Source organism: Ambystoma mexicanum, chromosome 5q (assembly GCF_040938575.1).
Source record: "Ambystoma mexicanum isolate Mex_15411 chromosome 5q, UKY_AmexF1_1, whole genome shotgun sequence".
Classification (NCBI taxonomy): domain Eukaryota; kingdom Metazoa; phylum Chordata; class Amphibia; order Caudata; family Ambystomatidae; genus Ambystoma; species Ambystoma mexicanum.
In genome coordinates, this window is record NC_090933.1 from 1,024,174,634 (window position 1) to 1,024,200,784 (window position 26,151).

The window sequence follows — 26,151 nt, forward strand, 5'->3', positions numbered from 1 at the left end:
TGAGCGAGTACACAAGTTTATGGAAGGTGCAAAGGTTATTTAACTGGAGCAGGGACCTCCATTAGAATGAACAATGTGTAAGTGCACTCTGATAATCCCTAGGGCTCCCAACGGAAATAGTGGTCATAAAGTGCACTGCACACAAAGCCATAGGATATGACTTCAGCAAGGGGAATACATGTACTAACCAAATAGCAAGCACAGTCAAACCACATATGAAACAGTCAGTTGTCAATATTGAAGTTGCAAGCATCAGATACAGAAAGAACATATGGAGACTATCACAATGTTCTCTTTAAAGAGATCAGTTGTGGCATTCTTCTAAAAGACATTTGTTTGAAAGGTATTAAAAGTGTATTTCACATGAATTCTACATTGTGTAGGCCAGGTGTTGAAAGGGGGGTGCTAAAGATGGTGAAAAGAGAATGCTATGCCCCAAGTCTTTCACAAATTGCAGAACAGTTCATTTGAAGGTGCTTAATATGCCAGCACCATAACATGGGAAATACAACCACTGTACAGAGGGCATGCCTTTCTCCATGGACCCATTTGTGCAGCTCCAATGTGATGTTTAGTCATAAACAGGCTTAATGTTTAAATGAGAGAAGGAGTGGAATTGCGCGTTACACCATTAGAATAAGTAATTCAATAAAAAAAATAGTATTTTTTAATATTGTAGGAAACAGCCGACACGTGTTTCGACACCAAGTCGTCTTGCTGGAACCTTCCTGAAACTGTGTTCTCACTCGATTTAACGAGCGATACATGTGATTGAGCCAATTGGGCCATACGGACCATTTGACAGCCAATGAAACTTGATTCTTCCTGGTATTACCCGGTTTACATGCACTCGGATGACGTTGTTTATTTGCTAACCAGATCTTGTTACGCCTTGAGAACGACCTTGGTGTTGAAACACGTGTCGGTTGTTTCCCACAAGATTAAAAAATACTATTATTTGAATTGAATTACTTATTCTAATGGTGTAACGCGCAATTCCACTCCTTCTCTCATTTAAACATTATATCTGTACCAACTTGTGTGGATAAGTTGGCAGGAGTTGATCTGCTGCGCACACCCATTCATGTACTTTCATTACTTGCTCGAATTCAACTAGTGATTAATGGCGCACAGGTTCTTTGTTGCGAATCCACAACTTTTGTTCCTTATAAACAGGCGGTTAAACATTATAAAGAATCACTCTTTAATGCCAAAGCCAAAGATTTCAACACAAGAATTCATCAAGCAAAGTCCCATTCCACACAAATCTTCACTATTTTACAGGAGCTGAAAAATGCCCCAGTAAATAGCCAGGAACAAACATGTAACACTTGTAGTCAAGCAATTCATGATGCCTTTATCAGTAAAACTGAAAGACACCAACAGGCCATCAGTGAACAGCTAAAGATTTTCTCTAATAATGCTATGATAACAGAGATTGTGTCTCGTCATGCTCCATCTCCTCCCAAAACCTCCACCTTTAAAAAGATATCAGAAACAGAGGTCCTTGAAATTATTCATAAACTAAGGCCCTCCTCATGTAAGGGAGATGTATTTCCGGCCTACCATTTATGGAATTGGTGTGCAAAATTAAAATGTATTAAATATTGAATGCTGTTTTATGTATGTTTGTTTTCTCTTTAACCTATGTTTAATTTCAGAAAGCAAGAGGAAAAAGGGCAAAATATTTTACAAAGCATGTTTTATTTTTGGCAAAAGTGTGAAGTTAGTATTGTGCTATGTACTTAATTTATTTCTTTTCTATTTGATTTAGAATATTAACATATTTGTACTTGGAGGACACGGGATCAGAGGACCCGGGAGGCGATGGAGTCTTGGAGTCCCCTGGAAGAAGATCAAATGATGCCTGCCTCCGGGAGGAGGTGAAGACAAAATAACCGGAATCCCAAAGAAAAGATGACTTCTATGGAAAAAGTCCAAGAGTGCCAAGATGGAAGAGCACCCGAATGAACCAAATGATGTTCACATCGCCGGTTGGGACATATCAGAGGCAGACAAGTGTCCCGGAGTATGGAGTTCCACATATTTATTATTTTAATTAATTATTTTAATCTGTTATGTTAATTATTTATTTTAACTATTTGTTTTATTTTGTTGTTTTGTGATTAACTTCAAGTATAAAGTTAAAAAACTGGACTATGGACACTTCCATTGGGAAGAGAAATGTACAAAGATGAATTTTGATATTATGATGATTGAACAGTGACTTTTCAGTTTCATTTCTTCACATATGAGTATTGATTTTGTTGGATTGCTACATGTTAAAAGAAGAAAGGGGGCAAGTTGGATTTCTTCCAATTGTGGCTTGGACCATGGCCAAAATTCTCAGAAAAAGGAGGGGATATGTAGGATTATTTACCGTGTTTTAGTGCGTTTGGAGCGCAGCGCCACTACATGGGATCAATATATAGCGTGTTTATGGAGTGCAGCACCACTGCATGTGATCAATGTATTGCTATAACGTGGTACAGCAAGCTATGTGTTGCCGGTGTAACATATGGATATGTAAATGAAGACAGGCTACTCAGTCAAAAACACAGCATTTTTTTTTCACATTTAAAAACACACCACTTTTTTTTTCACCTGAAATGCTTCTGTTGCAGGAGAGACATTAGAGGATTAATGAACTAATATAATTAACAGTACTAACATGATTCTAATCAAATAACATCATAATGTGTTCTCCAGTGCAAAATGAGGTAGAAAAGACAGGCTCTGAAAGTCATTTTAAACGTGCACTTGGATTCATTTTTTTTTTCTATGTTCACTGTGTTAGCTGGATGCGAAATCTGCATGCCAGGAAATGAGTAGATACAGTTTCTAAACCGTATAAACCAAGCCATTGTTGAAAGAGGAGGATAGGTTATTGTGTATTTCGATTGGTGACACGTCACCTTAGGGGCTGTAATGGAGGTTTCCTGAAGAATCTCGTGGAGAGAGAAAGGCAGTGGACATTTTTACACAGCTTCGGTGAGGACTTGGCAGGAGTTGCTGTGGGGCTGCCTGATTGAGGAGCGTCGTTCCAGTGTACTGCTGACCTTCACAGGCTGGAGATTCCAGTCAATTGGCACCGGCTTGAGGACCAGAGAGTGCAGATTGGAACTGCATGTCCTCGCCGGGTGCTCTAAAAGGAAGCCCTGAGCCATTTAAAGAAAGTGACCTGTCCAGAGAGTTTGCGTGCTGAACTGCTACAATTCTGCTGGTAATTATCTTACACAAAGCGAGAATGCGGTGTGTGAATGAAAACTATTTCAGTCAGGCAGCGTAGCGATAGCTGCGTTCTAATGTTGCTATTCAGAAATGCATGTCAACTGATGCACTGTTCTTTTTAATGTTGCAAAGAAACTAATGAAATGCCATGTATTTTGCAATTGCTTCCCTTATGTTTATTCTGGTAATGTATGATTTTTGAAATGAAACTGATGTAAATCACAATCCGTGTAAAGGCTTCTATTTGCTTCTGTTTTTCTCTGGTACAGTTAGCCCATATCACCTGATAAAAGGGGAGGTTATTAGGTAATATATGTCAAGCATCCCATGTGGAAAAAGTTATGTTATGAGTAATTATAAATAGCTGTGTGTGTGGTTCCACTCAGTGTATGTGTGTGTGTGTGTGTGTGACTTCTGAGTGGAACACAATCTGATAGTCTGTTGGACGTACATGGGTCAGCAGAGAAAGAGGCCTCTGGAAATAGTTTCACTAATGTAAATAAATTAGTGATTATACCACATGTCATTGTGAATACTTTATGGAAGCATAGCTCACTGGTGTAGATAAATCAGTGATAACAGCCATATGTGTCACTCCATATGAAAATGTGGTGTTCTTGAATAATGTAGAAGCCTGAAGCCTCTAGAGATCACAAGAACAGTCTAAACAAAAGAAAGGGGTTTAGTATGTTGGGGCCAAAAATAAAACAAAGAAATTATGCTCATCACTATACCACAACGAAATGCGTACCAACTAAATGTATCTGTGTACTGAAATAATGCATAGCCACAATACCACTATAATACCAAACCCAATCTGAATGCAAGGAGTGATTGTTGCTAAATTACTTTTATTCTTGGTGGTACGAAAATATTGCTATGCCCCAAATCTACACAAAATATCATGAAGCTTTTCCACGTCAGAAGTGTTTTAGAAGCTAAGGGTTCATCAATAATACCAGCAGTGTCTGGGATCTTTTCAAATTGGTTTGCAGAGTGCCAAAGAGGTTAGGAAATTCAAGATAAATAAACTTAGAGGAATAAAACAAGAAACTATGGCATCAAATAGGAAAGGCGCAGCAACTTAAGAGTAGAATCAAAGAAGCAAATATATATGACTGCAGCTAAGTTATGCCCAGAATTGACAGCAGATAAGAGGGGGAAGGATCAAACAAGGCAGCCAGAGAAGCCGTTATTGAGACTCTGAGGATGCATTGCACAGCATAAGTATACAAGACACATTCAGAGCAAGCAATGCAATTCCAACCTCAGCAAGACCCTCCCAAGGCAAGGCAAGCCACCAGCCCCTACACTGAGATCTGGTTGGCAAGGCAGAAAGCAAACCCACGAAGAGGCCCTCTAGAACCTACCCAGGTGTCATTTAGTGGAGTGAATAAACTTACATGCCCCTCTGAGACAGTTACCACCAGTCGGTGCTGATGGAACTGAAATTGGTACATTCCACATGGATTTGTGATTATTTGTGATTACCATATATTAGAGAGCATCCTTAGAAATGTAATGAGGAGCTAAAACCTATAATTCAGTGTCATAATCACTGGGTGATATGCGTCAACTCATGGGAGTGATTATGCCTTCTGAAATGTGCTAGAATGGGACTTGCAAGAGATGTTGGCCCATGGGGAATGTGCTAATGTCAAGGGCAAAAGAAAGAGGCCAATGAGTAGGGTAAGTAATGGCTCACCAAGAACAATATTTACAACAGTAACATCTGACAGGGCAGAGGCAGGCAGTGTTTATGACTATGGGAGGTTGGTTCCTGTGCCATTGAGAGTCTTTGAGCAGCTGGGGCGGAGGTAGAGGCTGTGAAGGTGGCACCCCTGACCACCTTTGAATGGATTTGTGATTAGTGATGCTGCTTGAAACTATTGCACACAGTATGGGCATTTAACCCATGAGGACAAAATCAACCACAACTCTAAACCGCACAGGGAGAAGCCATAATTCCTTCTATTCGTTCCCATTCTGAACGTGACAACCAAGGTGATATTTAAGACACACCAGAATAATGGTTAGATTTGCCAAGGGTCAGATTTTGTCATTGGTACCGAAAGATCAGGATGGTCCCTCAATTAATTGTAAGATCAATTAGGAAGTGCAGTGTTTAATAGACAAAGTGGGAAACCACTCTATTATAAAAACAAGGGTTACACGGAAAGCCCAACTCTTTTTAGTTAGGCTCTAAAATCTGGATGACATTACATTTCCTGAGTGGTAAACTTTGGTGCGATACATTCCTGACTTGTTTTGTTACATCTCCCACATATGAAACATTCAAGCTGGATACATTAGTGTTGTTAACAGCCCTGGAAAACAAAGTGTAGAGTAAAGCATCAAAGCAAAAGTTAAAATGATGCCCAGAGAAACATATCCAGAGGTGAGTGAAGCGTGATGACATTAAAAGTAGAAGTCATAATGAAATTGCGTAAAACATGATCCATCAGCCAATGAGGTCCTTTTTACACGTCACTTGGTATTGTCACCAATGAATAATGGGTTATGCGAATATAGAAAAGCCACTGCAAGAAATGACTGAATAAAATACACTTGAACCCCTCCAGTAGACCAAGTAGGCGGAAGAGTCTTTTACAGTAAAGAAAAAGTCTTACAACATTTCTCAGACCTTGGACCACCAGATTATAAAAAGCCATTTTTTGGGGATTCCCATCAAAAAGGAGGCTATGCACAAGCTGTTCTGGCTTAAAAACATTGCGAGAAACACTGCCCAATTGCAAGCTGAAGTATGTCATTCAACCAAGTAAGGACTGAGTTACCAACCTACCTTTGATCAGTTGCAGCAGCTGCACTGGCTATGTATATTTCAGAAAATATACTATGAGGGACATCCTCATAGTAGTGATGAAAAATTCCATGAGTGCCCTGCTATTTAAATAAAAAAACGCAATACTTACTTACATCATGATTAACAACAATGACGCTTACATGTTGTCCGTTTTTAAACACCACTTCCCTATTGCCATGCCCCACAGGTGGTGAGGAATATGATTCGATTGTCACCATGAATGTTCTCACCAGACAGAGTAGATTAATCAGAAATCCCATTACAAGGTGAAGACAAACTTTCCCTGGAAGCCATTTTCATGAAACATGTTAAGGGGTGTGGGACTGAAATCCACATATGCAGTTTGTGCAGCTTATTTGGTGACACAAGCAAAGACATAGAGAGGGACATTTGGCAAAGATAGCTAAACAGCTTGTTTGTGCATGCCCCATAGCAGCAGGAAAACAAGTCAACATCACACCAACTCCTGCTATGCCATTGAGCGAGTACACAAGTTTATGGAAGGTGCAAAGGTTATTTAACTGGAGCAGGGACCTCCATTAGAATGAACAATGTGTAAGTGCACTCTGATAATCCCTAGGGCTCCCAACGGAAATAGTGGTCATAAAGTGCACTGCACACAAAGCCATAGGATATGACTTCAGCAAGGGGAATACATGTACTAACCAAATAGCAAGCACAGTCAAACCACATATGAAACAGTCAGTTGTCAATATTGAAGTTGCAAGCATCAGATACAGAAAGAACATATGGAGACTATCACAATGTTCTCTTTAAAGAGATCAGTTGTGGCATTCTTCTAAAAGACATTTGTTTGAAAGGTATTAAAAGTGTATTTCACATGAATTCTACATTGTGTAGGCCAGGTGTTGAAAGGGGGGTGCTAAAGATGGTGAAAAGAGAATGCTATGCCCCAAGTCTTTCACAAATTGCAGAACAGTTCATTTGAAGGTGCTTAATATGCCAGCACCATAACATGGGAAATACAACCACTGTACAGAGGGCATGCCTTTCTCCATGGACCCATTTGTGCAGCTCCAATGTGATGTTTAGTCATAAACAGGCTTAATGTTTAAATGAGAGAAGGAGTGGAATTGCGCGTTACACCATTAGAATAAGTAATTCAATAAAAAAAATAGTATTTTTTAATATTGTAGGAAACAGCCGACACGTGTTTCGACACCAAGTCGTCTTGCTGGAACCTTCCTGAAACTGTGTTCTCACTCGATTTAACGAGCGATACATGTGATTGAGCCAATTGGGCCATACGGACCATTTGACAGCCAATGAAACTTGATTCTTCCTGGTATTACCCGGTTTACATGCACTCGGATGACGTTGTTTATTTGCTAACCAGATCTTGTTACGCCTTGAGAACGACCTTGGTGTTGAAACACGTGTCGGTTGTTTCCCACAAGATTAAAAAATACTATTATTTGAATTGAATTACTTATTCTAATGGTGTAACGCGCAATTCCACTCCTTCTCTCATTTAAACATTATATCTGTACCAACTTGTGTGGATAAGTTGGCAGGAGTTGATCTGCTGCGCACACCCATTCATGTACTTTCATTACTTGCTCGAATTCAACTAGTGATTAATGGCGCACAGGTTCTTTGTTGCGAATCCACAACTTTTGTTCCTTATAAACAGGCGGTTAAACATTATAAAGAATCACTCTTTAATGCCAAAGCCAAAGATTTCAACACAAGAATTCATCAAGCAAAGTCCCATTCCACACAAATCTTCACTATTTTACAGGAGCTGAAAAATGCCCCAGTAAATAGCCAGGAACAAACATGTAACACTTGTAGTCAAGCAATTCATGATGCCTTTATCAGTAAAACTGAAAGACACCAACAGGCCATCAGTGAACAGCTAAAGATTTTCTCTAATAATGCTATGATAACAGAGATTGTGTCTCGTCATGCTCCATCTCCTCCCAAAACCTCCACCTTTAAAAAGATATCAGAGACAGAGGTCCTTGAAATTATTCATAAACTAAGGCCCTCCTCATGTAAGGGAGATGTATTTCCGGCCTACCATTTATGGAATTGGTGTGCAAAATTAAAATGTATTAAATATTGAATGCTGTTTTATGTATGTTTGTTTTCTCTTTAACCTATGTTTAATTTCAGAAAGCAAGAGGAAAAAGGGCAAAATATTTTACAAAGCATGTTTTATTTTTGGCAAAAGTGTGAAGTTAGTATTGTGCTATGTACTTAATTTATTTCTTTTCTATTTGATTTAGAATATTAACATATTTGTACTTGGAGGACACGGGATCAGAGGACCCGGGAGGCGATGGAGTCTTGGAGTCCCCTGGAAGAAGATCAAATGATGCCTGCCTCCGGGAGGAGGTGAAGACAAAATAACCGGAATCCCAAAGAAAAGATGACTTCTATGGAAAAAGTCCAAGAGTGCCAAGATGGAAGAGCACCCGAATGAACCAAATGATGTTCACATCGCCGGTCGGGACATATCAGAGGCAGACAAGTGTCCCGGAGTATGGAGTTCCACATATTTATTATTTTAATTAATTATTTTAATCTGTTATGTTAATTATTTATTTTAACTATTTGTTTTATTTTGTTGTTTTGTGATTAACTTCAAGTATAAAGTTAAAAAACTGGACTATGGACACTTCCATTGGGAAGAGAAATGTACAAAGATGAATTTTGATATTATGATGATTGAACAGTGACTTTTCAGTTTCATTTCTTCACATATGAGTATTGATTTTGTTGGATTGCTACATGTTAAAAGAAGAAAGGGGGCAAGTTGGATTTCTTCCAATTGTGGCTTGGACCATGGCCAAAATTCTCAGAAAAAGGAGGGGATATGTAGGATTATTTAGCGTGTTTTAGTGCGTTTGGAGCGCAGCGCCACTACATGGGATCAATATATAGCGTGTTTATGGAGTGCAGCACCACTGCATGTGATCAATGTATTGCTATAACGTGGTACAGCAAGCTATGTGTTGCCGGTGTAACATATGGATATGTAAATGAAGACAGGCTACTCAGTCAAAAACACAGCATTTTTTTTCACATTTAAAAACACACCACTTTTTTTTTCACCTGAAATGCTTCTGTTGCAGGAGAGACATTAGAGGATTAATGAACTAATATAATTAACAGTACTAACATGATTCTAATCAAATAACATCATAATGTGTTCTCCAGTGCAAAATGAGGTAGAAAAGACAGGCTCTGAAAGTCATTTTAAACGTGCACTTGGATTCATTTTTTTTTTCTATGTTCACTGTGTTAGCTGGATGCGAAATCTGCATGCCAGGAAATGAGTAGATACAGTTTCTAAACCGTATAAACCAAGCCATTGTTGAAAGAGGAGGATAGGTTATTGTGTATTTCGATTGGTGACACGTCACCTTAGGGGCTGTAATGGAGGTTTCCTGAAGAATCTCGTGGAGAGAGAAAGGCAGTGGACATTTTTACACAGCTTCGGTGAGGACTTGGCAGGAGTTGCTGTGGGGCTGCCTGATTGAGGAGCGTCGTTCCAGTGTACTGCTGACCTTCACAGGCTGGAGATTCCAGTCAATTGGCACCGGCTTAAGGACCAGAGAGTGCAGATTGGAACTGCATGTCCTCGCCGGGTGCTCTAAAAGGAAGCCCTGAGCCATTTAAAGAAAGTGACCTGTCCAGAGAGTTTGCGTGCTGAACTGCTACAATTCTGCTGGTAATTATCTTACACAAAGCGAGAATGCGGTGTGTGAATGAAAACTATTTCAGTCAGGCAGCGTAGCGATAGCTGCGTTCTAATGTTGCTATTCAGAAATGCATGTCAACTGATGCACTGTTCTTTTTAATGTTGCAAAGAATCTAATGAAATGCCATGTATTTTGCAATTGCTTCTCTTATGTTTATTCTAGAAAAGACTGCCTCGCAAAACTGGTAATGTATGATTTTTGAAATGAAACTGATGTAAATCACAATCCGTGTAAAGGCTTCTATTTGCTTCTGTTTTTCTCTGGTACAGTTAGCCCATATCACCTGATAAAAGGGGAGGTTATTAGGTAATATATGTCAAGCATCCCATGTGGAAAAAGTTATGTTATGAGTAATTATAAATAGCTGTGTGTGTGGTTCCACTCAGTGTATGTGTGTGTGTGTGTGTGTGACTTCTGAGTGGAACACAATCTGATAGTCTGTTGGACGTACATGGGTCAGCAGAGAAAGAGGCCTCTGGAAATAGTTTCACTAATGTAAATAAATTAGTGATTATACCACATGTCATTGTGAATACTTTATGGAAGCATAGCTCACTGGTGTAGATAAATCAGTGATAACAGCCATATGTGTCACTCCATATGAAAATGTGGTGTTCTTGAATAATGTAGAAGCCTGAAGCCTCTAGAGATCACAAGAACAGTCTAAACAAAAGAAAGGGGTTTAGTATGTTGGGGCCAAAAATAAAACAAAGAAATTATGCTCATCACTATACCACAACGAAATGCGTACCAACTAAATGTATCTGTGTACTGAAATAATGCATAGCCACAATACCACTATAATACCAAACCCAATCTGAATGCAAGGAGTGATTGTTGCTAAATTACTTTTATTCTTGGTGGTACGAAAATATTGCTATGCCCCAAATCTACACAAAATATCATGAAGCTTTTCCACGTCAGAAGTGTTTTAGAAGCTAAGGGTTCATCAATAATACCAGCAGTGTCTGGGATCTTTTCAAATTGGTTTGCAGAGTGCCAAAGAGGTTAGGAAATTCAAGATAAATAAACTTAGAGGAATAAAACAAGAAACTATGGCATCAAATAGGAAAGGCGCAGCAACTTAAGAGTAGAATCAAAGAAGCAAATATATATGACTGCAGCTAAGTTATGCCCAGAATTGACAGCAGATAAGAGGGGGAAGGATCAAACAAGGCAGCCAGAGAAGCCGTTATTGAGACTCTGAGGATGCATTGCACAGCATAAGTATACAAGACACATTCAGAGCAAGCAATGCAATTCCAACCTCAGCAAGACCCTCCCAAGGCAAGGCAAGCCACCAGCCCCTACACTGAGATCTGGTTGGCAAGGCAGAAAGCAAACCCACGAAGAGGCCCTCTAGAACCTACCCAGGTGTCATTTAGTGGAGTGAATAAACTTACATGCCCCTCTGAGACAGTTACCACCAGTCGGTGCTGATGGAACTGAAATTGGTACATTCCACATGGATTTGTGATTATTTGTGATTACCATATATTAGAGAGCATCCTTAGAAATGTAATGAGGAGCTAAAACCTATAATTCAGTGTCATAATCACTGGGTGATATGCGTCAACTCATGGGAGTGATTATGCCTTCTGAAATGTGCTAGAATGGGACTTGCAAGAGATGTTGGCCCATGGGGAATGTGCTAATGTCAAGGGCAAAAGAAAGAGGCCAATGAGTAGGGTAAGTAATGGCTCACCAAGAACAATATTTACAACAGTAACATCTGACAGGGCAGAGGCAGGCAGTGTTTATGACTATGGGAGGTTGGTTCCTGTGCCATTGAGAGTCTTTGAGCAGCTGGGGCGGAGGTAGAGGCTGTGAAGGTGGCACCCCTGACCACCTTTGAATGGATTTGTGATTAGTGATGCTGCTTGAAACTATTGCACACAGTATGGGCATTTAACCCATGAGGACAAAATCAACCACAACTCTAAACCGCACAGGGAGAAGCCATAATTCCTTCTATTCGTTCCCATTCTGAACGTGACAACCAAGGTGATATTTAAGACACACCAGAATAATGGTTAGATTTGCCAAGGGTCAGATTTTGTCATTGGTACCGAAAGATCAGGATGGTCCCTCAATTAATTGTAAGATCAATTAGGAAGTGCAGTGTTTAATAGACAAAGTGGGAAACCACTCTATTATAAAAACAAGGGTTACACGGAAAGCCCAACTCTTTTTAGTTAGGCTCTAAAATCTGGATGACATTACATTTCCTGAGTGGTAAACTTTGGTGCGATACATTCCTGACTTGTTTTGTTACATCTCCCACATATGAAACATTCAAGCTGGATACATTAGTGTTGTTAACAGCCCTGGAAAACAAAGTGTAGAGTAAAGCATCAAAGCAAAAGTTAAAATGATGCCCAGAGAAACATATCCAGAGGTGAGTGAAGCGTGATGACATTAAAAGTAGAAGTCATAATGAAATTGCGTAAAACATGATCCATCAGCCAATGAGGTCCTTTTTACACGTCACTTGGTATTGTCACCAATGAATAATGGGTTATGCGAATATAGAAAAGCCACTGCAAGAAATGACTGAATAAAATACACTTGAACCCCTCCAGTAGACCAAGTAGGCGGAAGAGTCTTTTACAGTAAAGAAAAAGTCTTACAACATTTCTCAGACCTTGGACCACCAGATTATAAAAAGCCATTTTTTGGGGATTCCCATCAAAAAGGAGGCTATGCACAAGCTGTTCTGGCTTAAAAACATTGCGAGAAACACTGCCCAATTGCAAGCTGAAGTATGTCATTCAACCAAGTAAGGACTGAGTTACCAACCTACCTTTGATCAGTTGCAGCAGCTGCACTGGCTATGTATATTTCAGAAAATATACTATGAGGGACATCCTCATAGTAGTGATGAAAAATTCCATGAGTGCCCTGCTATTTAAATAAAAAAACGCAATACTTACTTACATCATGATTAACAACAATGACGCTTACATGTTGTCCGTTTTTAAACACCACTTCCCTATTGCCATGCCCCACAGGTGGTGAGGAATATGATTCGATTGTCACCATGAATGTTCTCACCAGACAGAGTAGATTAATCAGAAATCCCATTACAAGGTGAAGACAAACTTTCCCTGGAAGCCATTTTCATGAAACATGTTAAGGGGTGTGGGACTGAAATCCACATATGCAGTTTGTGCAGCTTATTTGGTGACACAAGCAAAGACATAGAGAGGGACATTTGGCAAAGATAGCTAAACAGCTTGTTTGTGCATGCCCCATAGCAGCAGGAAAACAAGTCAACATCACACCAACTCCTGCTATGCCATTGAGCGAGTACACAAGTTTATGGAAGGTGCAAAGGTTATTTAACTGGAGCAGGGACCTCCATTAGAATGAACAATGTGTAAGTGCACTCTGATAATCCCTAGGGCTCCCAACGGAAATAGTGGTCATAAAGTGCACTGCACACAAAGCCATAGGATATGACTTCAGCAAGGGGAATACATGTACTAACCAAATAGCAAGCACAGTCAAACCACATATGAAACAGTCAGTTGTCAATATTGAAGTTGCAAGCATCAGATACAGAAAGAACATATGGAGACTATCACAATGTTCTCTTTAAAGAGATCAGTTGTGGCATTCTTCTAAAAGACATTTGTTTGAAAGGTATTAAAAGTGTATTTCACATGAATTCTACATTGTGTAGGCCAGGTGTTGAAAGGGGGGTGCTAAAGATGGTGAAAAGAGAATGCTATGCCCCAAGTCTTTCACAAATTGCAGAACAGTTCATTTGAAGGTGCTTAATATGCCAGCACCATAACATGGGAAATACAACCACTGTACAGAGGGCATGCCTTTCTCCATGGACCCATTTGTGCAGCTCCAATGTGATGTTTAGTCATAAACAGGCTTAATGTTTAAATGAGAGAAGGAGTGGAATTGCGCGTTACACCATTAGAATAAGTAATTCAATAAAAAAAATAGTATTTTTTAATATTGTAGGAAACAGCCGACACGTGTTTCGACACCAAGTCGTCTTGCTGGAACCTTCCTGAAACTGTGTTCTCACTCGATTTAACGAGCGATACATGTGATTGAGCCAATTGGGCCATACGGACCATTTGACAGCCAATGAAACTTGATTCTTCCTGGTATTACCCGGTTTACATGCACTCGGATGACGTTGTTTATTTGCTAACCAGATCTTGTTACGCCTTGAGAACGACCTTGGTGTTGAAACACGTGTCGGTTGTTTCCCACAAGATTAAAAAATACTATTATTTGAATTGAATTACTTATTCTAATGGTGTAACGCGCAATTCCACTCCTTCTCTCATTTAAACATTATATCTGTACCAACTTGTGTGGATAAGTTGGCAGGAGTTGATCTGCTGCGCACACCCATTCATGTACTTTCATTACTTGCTCGAATTCAACTAGTGATTAATGGCGCACAGGTTCTTTGTTGCGAATCCACAACTTTTGTTCCTTATAAACAGGCGGTTAAACATTATAAAGAATCACTCTTTAATGCCAAAGCCAAAGATTTCAACACAAGAATTCATCAAGCAAAGTCCCATTCCACACAAATCTTCACTATTTTACAGGAGCTGAAAAATGCCCCAGTAAATAGCCAGGAACAAACATGTAACACTTGTAGTCAAGCAATTCATGATGCCTTTATCAGTAAAACTGAAAGACACCAACAGGCCATCAGTGAACAGCTAAAGATTTTCTCTAATAATGCTATGATAACAGAGATTGTGTCTCGTCATGCTCCATCTCCTCCCAAAACCTCCACCTTTAAAAAGATATCAGAGACAGAGGTCCTTGAAATTATTCATAAACTAAGGCCCTCCTCATGTAAGGGAGATGTATTTCCGGCCTACCATTTATGGAATTGGTGTGCAAAATTAAAATGTATTAAATATTGAATGCTGTTTTATGTATGTTTGTTTTCTCTTTAACCTATGTTTAATTTCAGAAAGCAAGAGGAAAAAGGGCAAAATATTTTACAAAGCATGTTTTATTTTTGGCAAAAGTGTGAAGTTAGTATTGTGCTATGTACTTAATTTATTTCTTTTCTATTTGATTTAGAATATTAACATATTTGTACTTGGAGGACACGGGATCAGAGGACCCGGGAGGCGATGGAGTCTTGGAGTCCCCTGGAAGAAGATCAAATGATGCCTGCCTCCGGGAGGAGGTGAAGACAAAATAACCGGAATCCCAAAGAAAAGATGACTTCTATGGAAAAAGTCCAAGAGTGCCAAGATGGAAGAGCACCCGAATGAACCAAATGATGTTCACATCGCCGGTCGGGACATATCAGAGGCAGACAAGTGTCCCGGAGTATGGAGTTCCACATATTTATTATTTTAATTAATTATTTTAATCTGTTATGTTAATTATTTATTTTAACTATTTGTTTTATTTTGTTGTTTTGTGATTAACTTCAAGTATAAAGTTAAAAAACTGGACTATGGACACTTCCATTGGGAAGAGAAATGTACAAAGATGAATTTTGATATTATGATGATTGAACAGTGACTTTTCAGTTTCATTTCTTCACATATGAGTATTGATTTTGTTGGATTGCTACATGTTAAAAGAAGAAAGGGGGCAAGTTGGATTTCTTCCAATTGTGGCTTGGACCATGGCCAAAATTCTCAGAAAAAGGAGGGGATATGTAGGATTATTTAGCGTGTTTTAGTGCGTTTGGAGCGCAGCGCCACTACATGGGATCAATATATAGCGTGTTTATGGAGTGCAGCACCACTGCATGTGATCAATGTATTGCTATAACGTGGTACAGCAAGCTATGTGTTGCCGGTGTAACATATGGATATGTAAATGAAGACAGGCTACTCAGTCAAAAACACAGCATTTTTTTTCACATTTAAAAACACACCACTTTTTTTTTCACCTGAAATGCTTCTGTTGCAGGAGAGACATTAGAGGATTAATGAACTAATATAATTAACAGTACTAACATGATTCTAATCAAATAACATCATAATGTGTTCTCCAGTGCAAAATGAGGTAGAAAAGACAGGCTCTGAAAGTCATTTTAAACGTGCACTTGGATTCATTTTTTTTTTCTATGTTCACTGTGTTAGCTGGATGCGAAATCTGCATGCCAGGAAATGAGTAGATACAGTTTCTAAACCGTATAAACCAAGCCATTGTTGAAAGAGGAGGATAGGTTATTGTGTATTTCGATTGGTGACACGTCACCTTAGGGGCTGTAATGGAGGTTTCCTGAAGAATCTCGTGGAGAGAGAAAGGCAGTGGACATTTTTACACAGCTTCGGTGAGGACTTGGCAGGAGTTGCTGTGGGGCTGCCTGATTGAGGAGCGTCGTTCCAGTGTACTGCTGACCTTCACAGGCTGGAGATTCCAGTCAATTGGCACCGGCTTAAGGACCAGAGAGTGCAGATTGGAACTGCATGTCCTCGCCGGGTGCTCTAAAAGGAAGCCCTGAGCCATTTAAAGAAAGTGACCTGTCCAGAGAGTTTGCGTGCTGAACTGCTACAATTCTGCTGGTAATTATCTTACACAAAGCGAGAATGCGGTGTGTGAATGAAAACTATTTCAGTCAGGCAGCGTAGCGATAGCTGCGTTCTAATGTTGCTATTCAGAAATGCATGTCAACTGATGCACTGTTCTTTTTAATGTTGCAAAGAATCTAATGAAATGCCATGTATTTTGCAATTGCTTCTCTTATGTTTATTCTAGAAAAGACTGCCTCGCAAAACTGGTAATGTATGATTTTTGAAATGAAACTGATGTAAATCACAATCCGTGTAAAGGCTTCTATTTGCTTCTGTTTTTCTCTGGTACAGTTAGCCCATATCACCTGATAAAAGGGGAGGTTATTAGGTAATATATGTCAAGCATCCCATGTGGAAAAAGTTATGTTATGAGTAATTATAAATAGCTGTGTGTGTGGTTCCACTCAGTGTATGTGTGTGTGTGTGTGTGTGACTTCTGAGTGGAACACAATCTGATAGTCTGTTGGACGTACATGGGTCAGCAGAGAAAGAGGCCTCTGGAAATAGTTTCACTAATGTAAATAAATTAGTGATTATACCACATGTCATTGTGAATACTTTATGGAAGCATAGCTCACTGGTGTAGATAAATCAGTGATAACAGCCATATGTGTCACTCCATATGAAAATGTGGTGTTCTTGAATAATGTAGAAGCCTGAAGCCTCTAGAGATCACAAGAACAGTCTAAACAAAAGAAAGGGGTTTAGTATGTTGGGGCCAAAAATAAAACAAAGAAATTATGCTCATCACTATACCACAACGAAATGCGTACCAACTAAATGTATCTGTGTACTGAAATAATGCATAGCCACAATACCACTATAATACCAAACCCAATCTGAATGCAAGGAGTGATTGTTGCTAAATTACTTTTATTCTTGGTGGTACGAAAATATTGCTAGGCCCCAAATCTACACAAAATATCATGAAGCTTTTCCACGTCAGAAGTGTTTTAGAAGCTAAGGGTTCATCAATAATACCAGCAGAGTCTGGGATCTTTTCAAATTGGTTTGCAGAGTGCCAAAGAGGTTAGGAAATTCAAGATAAATAAACTTAGAGGAATAAAACAAGAAACTATGGCATCAAATAGGAAAGGCGCAGCAACTTAAGAGTAGAATCAAAGAAGCAAATATATATGACTGCAGCTAAGTTATGCCCAGAATTGACAGCAGATAAGAGGGGGAAGGATCAAACAAGGCAGCCAGAGAAGCCGTTATTGAGACTCTGAGGATGCATTGCACAGCATAAGTATACAAGACACATTCAGAGCAAGCAATGCAATTCCAACCTCAGCAAGCCCCCTCCCAAGGCAAGGCAAGCCACCAGCCCCTACACTGAGATCTGGTTGGCAACGCAGAAAGCATACCCACGAAGAGGCCCTCTAGAACCTACCCAGGTGTCATTTAGTGGAGTGAATAAACTTACATGCCCCTCTGAGACAGTTACCACCAGTCGGTGCTGATGGAACTGAAATTGGTACATTCCACATGGATTTGTGATTATTTGTGATTACCATATATTAGAGAGCATCCTTAGAAATGTAATGAGGAGCTAAAACCTATAATTCAGTGTCATAATCACTGGGTGATATGAGTCAACTCATGGGAGTGATTATGCCTTCTGAAATGTGCTAGAATGGGACTTGCAAGAGATGTTGGCCCATGGGGAATGTGCTAATGTCAAGGGCAAAAGAAAGAGGCCAATGAGTAGGGTAAGTAATGGCTCACCAAGAACAATATTTACAACAGTAACATCTGACAGGGCAGAGGCAGGCAGTGTTTATGACTATGGGAGGTTGGTTCCTGTGCCATTGCGAGTCTTTGAGCAGCTGGGGCGGAGGTAGAGGCTGTGAAGGTGGCACCCCTGACCACCTTTGAATGGATTTGTGATTAGTGATGCTGCTTGAAACTATTGCACACAGTATGGGCATTTAACCCATGAGGACAAAATCAACCACAACTCTAAACCGCACAGGGAGAAGCCATAATTCCTTCTATTCGTTCCCATTCTGAACGTGACAACCAAGGTGATATTTAAGACACACCAGAATAATGGTTAGATTTGCCAAGGGTCAGATTTTGTCATTGGTACCGAAAGATCAGGATGGTCCCTCAATTAATTGTAAGATCAATTAGGAAGTGCAGTGTTTAATAGACAAAGTGGGAAACCACTCTATTATAAAAACAAGGGTTACACGGAAAGCCCAACTCTTTTTAGTTAGGCTCTAAAATCTGGATGCCATTACATTTCCTGAGTGGTAAACTTTGGTGCGATACATTCATGACTTGTTTTGTTACATCTCCCACATATGAAACATTCAAGCTGGATACATTAGTGTTGTTAACAGCCCTGGAAAACAAAGTGTAGAGTAAAGCATCAAAGCAAAAGTTAAAATGATGCCCAGAGAAACATATCCAGAGGTGAGTGAAGCGTGATGACATTAAAAGTAGAAGTCATAATGAAATTGCGTAAAACATGATCCATCAGCCAATGAGGTCCTTTTTACACGTCACTTGGTATTGTCACCAATGAATAATGGGTTATGCGAATATAGAAAAGCCACTGCAAGAAATGACTGAATAAAATACACTTGAACCCCTCCAGTAGACCAAGTAGGCGGAAGAGTCTTTTACAGTAAAGAAAAAGTCTTACAACATTTCTCAGACCTTGGACCACCAGATTATAAAAAGCCATTTTTTGGGGATTCCCATCAAAAAGGAGGCTATGCACAAGCTGTTCTGGCTTAAAAACATTGCGAGAAACACTGCCCAATTGCAAGCTGAAGTATGTCATTCAACCAAGTAAGGACTGAGTTACCAACCTACCTTTGATCAGTTGCAGCAGCTGCACTGGCTATGTATATTTCAGAAAATATACTATGAGGGACATCCTCATAGTAGTGATGATAAATTCCATGAGTGCCCTGCTATTTAAATAAAAAAACGCAATACTTACTTACATCATGATTAACAACAATGACGCTTACATGTTGTCCGTTTTTAAACACCACTTCCCTATTGCCATGCCCCACAGGTGGTGAGGAATATGATTCGATTGTCACCATGAATGTTCTCACCAGACAGAGTAGATTAATCAGAAATCCCATTACAAGGTGAAGACAAACTTTCCCTGGAAGCCATTTTCATGAAACATGTTAAGGGGTGTGGGACTGAAATCCACATATGCAGTTTGTGCAGCTTATTTGGTGACACAAGCAAAGACATAGAGAGGGACATTTGGCAAAGATAGCTAAACAGCTTGTTTGTGCATGCCCCATAGCAGCAGGAAAACAAGTCAACATCACACCAACTCCTGCTATGCCATTGAGCGAGTACACAAGTTTATGGAAGGTGCAAAGGTTATTTAACTGGAGCAGGGACCTCCATTAGAATGAACAATGTGTAAGTGCACTCTGATAATCCCTAGGGCTCCCAACGGAAATAGTGGTCATAAAGTGCACTGCACACAAAGCCATAGGATATGACTTCAGCAAGGGGAATACATGTACTAACCAAATAGCAAGCACAGTCAAACCACATATGAAACAGTCAGTTGTCAATATTGAAGTTGCAAGCATCAGATACAGAAAGAACATATGGAGACTATCACAATGTTCTCTTTAAAGAGATCAGTTGTGGCATTCTTCTAAAAGACATTTGTTTGAAAGGTATTAAAAGTGTATTTCACATGAATTCTACATTGTGTAGGCCAGGTGTTGAAAGGGGGCTGCTAAAGATGGTGAAAAGAGAATGCTATGCCCCAAGTCTTTCACAAATTGCAGAACAGTTCATTTGAAGGTGCTTAATATGCCAGCACCATAACATGGGAAATACAACCACTGTACAGAGGGCATGCCTTTCTCCATGGACCCATTTGTGCAGCTCCAATGTGATGTTTAGTCATAAACAGGCTTAATGTTTAAATGAGAGAAGGAGTGGAATTGCGCGTTACACCATTAGAATAAGTAATTCAATAAAAAAAATAGTATTTTTTAATATTGTAGGAAACAGCCGACACGTGTTTCAACACCAAGTCGTCTTGCTGGAACCTTCCTGAAACTGTGTTCTCACTCGATTTAACGAGCGATACATGTGATTGAGCCAATTGGGCCATACGGACCATTTGACAGCCAATGAAACTTGATTCTTCCTGGTATTACCCGGTTTACATGCACTCGGATGACGTTGTTTATTTGCTAACCAGATCTTGTTACGCCTTGAGAACGACCTTGGTGTTGAAACACGTGTCGGTTGTTTCCCACAAGATTAGAAAATACTATTATTTGAATTGAATTACTTATTCTAATGGTGTAACGCGCAATTCCACTCCTTCTCTCATTTAAACATTATATCTGTACCAACTTGTGTGGATAAGTTGGCAGGAGTTGATCTGCTGCGCACACCCATTCATGTACTTTCATTACTTGCTCGAATTCAACTAGTGATTAATGGCGCACAGGTTCTTTGTTGCGAATCCACAACTTTTGTTCCTTATAAACAGGCGGTTAAACATTATAAAGAATCACTCTTTAATGCCAAAGCCAAAGATTTCAACACAAGAATTCATCAAGCAAAGTCCCATTCCACACAAATCTTCACTATTTTACAGGAGCTGAAAAATGCCCCAGTAAATAGCCAGGAACAAACATGTAACACTTGTAGTCAAGCAATTCATGATGCCTTTATCAGTAAAACTGAAAGACACCAACAGGCCATCAGTGAACAGCTAAAGATTTTCTCTAATAATGCTATGATAACAGAGATTGTGTCTCGTCATGCTCCATCTCCTCCCAAAACCTCCACCTTTAAAAAGATATCAGAGACAGAGGTCCTTGAAATTATTCATAAACTAAGACCCTCCTCATGTAAGGGAGATGTATTTCCGGCCTACCATTTATGGAATTGGTGTGCAAAATTAAAATGTATTAAATATTGAATGCTGTTTTATGTATGTTTGTTTTCTCTTTAACCTATGTTTAATTTCAGAAAGCAAGAGGAAAAAGGGCAAAATATTTTACAAAGCATGTTTTATTTTTGGCAAAAGTGTGAAGTTAGTATTGTGCTATGTACTTAATTTATTTCTTTTCTATTTGATTTAGAATATTAACATATTTGTACTTGGAGGACACGGGATCAGAGGACCCGGGAGGCGATGGAGTCTTGGAGTCCCCTGGAAGAAGATCAAATGATGCCTGCCTCCGGGAGGAGGTGAAGACAAAATAACCGGAATCCCAAAGAAAAGATGACTTCTATGGAAAAAGTCCAAGAGTGCCAAGATGGAAGAGCACCCGAATGAACCAAATGATGTTCACATCGCCGGTCGGGACATATCAGAGGCAGACAAGTGTCCCGGAGTATGGAGTTCCACATATTTATTATTTTAATTAATTATTTTAATCTGTTATGTTAATTATTTATTTTAACTATTTGTTTTATTTTGTTGTTTTGTGATTAACTTCAAGTATAAAGTTAAAAAACTGGACTATGGACACTTCCATTGGGAAGAGAAATGTACAAAGATGAATTTTGATATTATGATGATTGAACAGTGACTTTTCAGTTTCATTTCTTCACATATGAGTATTGATTTTGTTGGATTGCTACATGTTAAAAGAAGAAAGGGGGCAAGTTGGATTTCTTCCAATTGTGGCTTGGACCATGGCCAAAATTCTCAGAAAAAGGAGGGGATATGTAGGATTATTTAGCGTGTTTTAGTGCGTTTGGAGCGCAGCGCCACTACATGGGATCAATATATAGCGTGCTTATGGAGTGCAGCACCACTGCATGTGATCAATGTATTGCTATAACGTGGTACAGCAAGCTATGTGTTGCCGGTGTAACATATGGATATGTAAATGAAGACAGGCTACTCAGTCAAAAACACAGCATTTTTTTTCACATTTAAAAACACACCACTTTTTTTTTCACCTGAAATGCTTCTGTTGCAGGAGAGACATTAGAGGATTAATGAACTAATATAATCAACAGTACTAACATGATTCTTATCAAATAACATCATAATGTGTTCTCCAGTGCAAAATGAGGTAGAAAAGACAGGCTCTGAAAGTCATTTTAAACGTGCACTTGGATTCATTATTTTTTTCTATGTTCACTATGTTAGCTGGATGCGAAATCTGCATGCCAGGAAATGAGTAGATACAGTTTCTAAACCGTATAAACCAAGCCATTGTTGAAAGAGGAGGATAGGTTATTGTGTATTTCGATTGGTGACACGTCACCTTAGGGGCTGTAATGGAGGTTTCCTGAAGAATCTCGTGGAGAGAGAAAGGCAGTGGACATTTTTACACAGCTTCGGTGAGGACTTGGCAGGAGTTGCTGTGGGGCTGCCTGATTGAGGAGCGTCGTTCCAGTGTACTGCTGACCTTCACAGGCTGGAGATTCCAGTCAATTGGCACCGGCTTGAGGACCAGAGAGTGCAGATTGGAACTGCATGTCCTCGCCGGGTGCTCTAAAAGGAAGCCCTAAGCCATTTAAAGAAAGTGACCTGTCCAGAGAGTTTGCGTGCTGAACTGCTACAATTCTGCTGGTAATTATCTTACACAAAGCGAGAATGCGGTGTGTGAATGAAAACTATTTCAGTCAGGCAGCGTAGCGATAGCTGCGTTCTAATGTTGCTATTCAGAAATGCATGTCAACTGATGCACTGTTCTTTTTAATGTTGCAAAGAATCTAATGAAATGCCATGTATTTTGCAATTGCTTCTCTTATGTTTATTCTAGAAAAGACTGCCTCGCAAAACTGGTAATGTATGATTTTTGAAATGAAACTGATGTAAATCACAATCCGTGTAAAGGCTTCTATTTGCTTCTGTTTTTCTCTGGTACAGTTAGCCCATATCACCTGATAAAAGGGGAGGTTATTAGGTAATATATGTCAAGCATCCCATGTGGAAAAAGTTATGTTATGAGTAATTATAAATAGCTGTGTGTGTGGTTCCACTCAGTGTATGTGTGTGTGTGTGTGTGACTTCTGAGTGGAACACAATCTGATAGTCTGTTGGACGTACATGGGTCAGCAGAGAAAGAGGCCTCTGGAAATAGTTTCACTAATGTAAATAAATTAGTGATTATACCACATGTCATTGTGAATACTTTATGGAAGCAAAGCTCACTGGTGTAGATAAATCAGTGATAACAGCCATATGTGTCACTCCATATGAAAATGTGGTGTTCTTGAATAATGTAGAAGCCTGAGGCCTCTAGAGATCACAAGAACAGTCTAAACAAAAGAAAGGGGTTTAGTATGTTGGGGCCACAAATAAAACAAAGAAATTATGCTCATCACTATACCACAACGAAATGCGTACCAACTAAATGTATCTGTGTACTGAAATAATGCATAGCCACAATACCACTATAATACCAAACCCAATCTGAATGCAAACCCAATCTGAATGCAAGGAGTGATTGTTGCTAAATTACTTTTATTCTTGGTGGTAAGAAAATATTGCTAGGCCCCAAATCTACACAAAATATCATAAAGCTTTTCCACGTCAGAAGTGTTTTAGAAGCTAAGGGTTCATCAATAATACCGGCAGAGTCTGGGATCTTTTCAAATTGGTTTGCAGAGTGCCAAAGAGGTTAGGAAATTCAAGATAAATAAACTTAGAGGAATAAAACAAGAAACTATGGCATCAAATAGGAAAGGCGCAGCAACTTAAGAGTAGAATCAAAGAAGCAAATATATATGACTGCAGCTAAGTTATGCCCAGAATTGACAGCAGATAAGAGGGGGAAGGATCAAACAAGGCAGCCAGAGAAGCTGTTATTGAGACTCTGAGGATGCATTGCACAGCATAAGTATACAAGACACATTCAGAGCAAGCAATGCAATTCCAACCTCAGCAAGCCCCCTCCCAAGGCAAGGCAAGCCACCAGCCCCTACACTGAGATCTGGTTGGCAAGGCAGAAAGCATACCCACGAAGAGGCCCTCTAGAACCTACCCAGGTGTCATTTAGTGGAGTGAATAAACTTACATGCCCCTCTGAGACAGTTACCACCAGTCGGTGCTGATGGAACTGAAATTGGTACATTCCACATGGATTTGTGATTATTTGTGATTACCATATATTAGAGAGCATCCTTAGAAATGTAATGAGGAGCTAAAACCTATAATTCAGTGTCATAATCACTGGGTGATATGAGTCAACTCATGGGAGTGATTATGCCTTCTGAAATGTGCTAGAATGGGACTTGCAAGAGATGTTGGCCCATGGGGAATGTGCTAATGTCAAGGGCAAAAGAAAGAGGCCAATGAGTAGGGTAAGTAATGGCTCACCAAGAACAATATTTACAACAGTAACATCTGACAGGGCAGAGGCAGGCAGTGTTTATGACTATGGGAGGTTGGTTCCTGTGCCATTGAGAGTCTTTGAGCAGCTGGGGCGGAGGTAGAGGCTGTGAAGGTGGCACCCCTGACCACCTTTGAATGGATTTGTGATTAGTGATGCTGCTTGAAACTATTGCACACAGTATGGGCATTTAACCCATGAGAACAAAATCAACCACAACTCTAAACCGCACAGCGAGAAGCCATAATCCTTCTATTCGTTCCCATTCTGAACGTGACAACCAAGGTGATATTTAAGACACACCAGAATAATGGTTAGATTTGCCAAGGGTCAGATTTTGTCATTGGTACCGAAAGATCAGGATGGTCCCTCAATTAATTGTAAGATCAATTAGGAAGTGCAGTGTTTAATAGACAAAGTGGGAAACCACTCTATTATAAAAACAAGGGTTACACGGAAAGCCCAACTCTTTTTAGTTAGGCTCTAAAATCTGGATGACATTACATTTCCTGAGTGGTAAACTTTGGTGCGATACATTCATGACTTGTTTTGTTACATCTCCCACATATGAAACATTCAAGCTGGATACATTAGTGTTGTTAACAGCCCTGGAAAACAAAGTGTAGAGTAAAGCATCAAAGCAAAAGTTAAAATGATGCCCAGAGAAACATATCCAGAGGTGAGTGAAGCGTGATGACATTAAAAGTAGAAGTCATAATGAAATTGCGTAAAACATGATCCATCAGCCAATGAGGTCCTTTTTACGCGTCACTTGGTATTGTCACCAATGAATAATGGGTTATGCGAATATAGAAAAGCCACTGCAAGAAATGACTGAATAAAATACATTTGAACCCCTCCAGTAGACCAAGTAGGCGGAAGAATCTTTTACAGTAAAGAAAAAGTCTTACAACATTTCTCAGACCTTGGACCACCAGATTATAAAAAGCCATTTTTTGGGGATTCCCATCAAAAAGGAGGCTATGCACAAGCTGTTCTGGCTTAAAAACATTGCGAGAAACACTGCCCAATTGCAAGCTGAAGTATGTCATTCAACCAAGTAAGGACTGAGTTACCAACCTACCTTTGATCAGTTGCAGCAGCTGCACTGGCTATGTATATTTCAGAAAATATACTATGAGGGACATCCTCATAGTAGTGATGATAAATTCCATGAGTGCCCTGCTATTTAAATAAAAAAACGCAATACTTACTTACATCATGATTAACAACAATGACGCTTACATGTTGTCCGTTTTTAAACACCACTTCCCTATTGCCATGCCCCACAGGTGGTGAGGAATATGATTCGATTGTCACCATGAATGTTCTCACCAGACAGAGTAGATTAATCAGAAATCCCATTACAAGGTGAAGACAAACTTTCCCTGGAAGCCATTTTCATGAAACATGTTAAGGGGTGTGGGACTGAAATCCACATATGCAGTTTGTGCAGCTTATTTGGTGACACAAGCAAAGACATAGAGAGGGACATTTGGCAAAGATAGCTAAACAGCTTG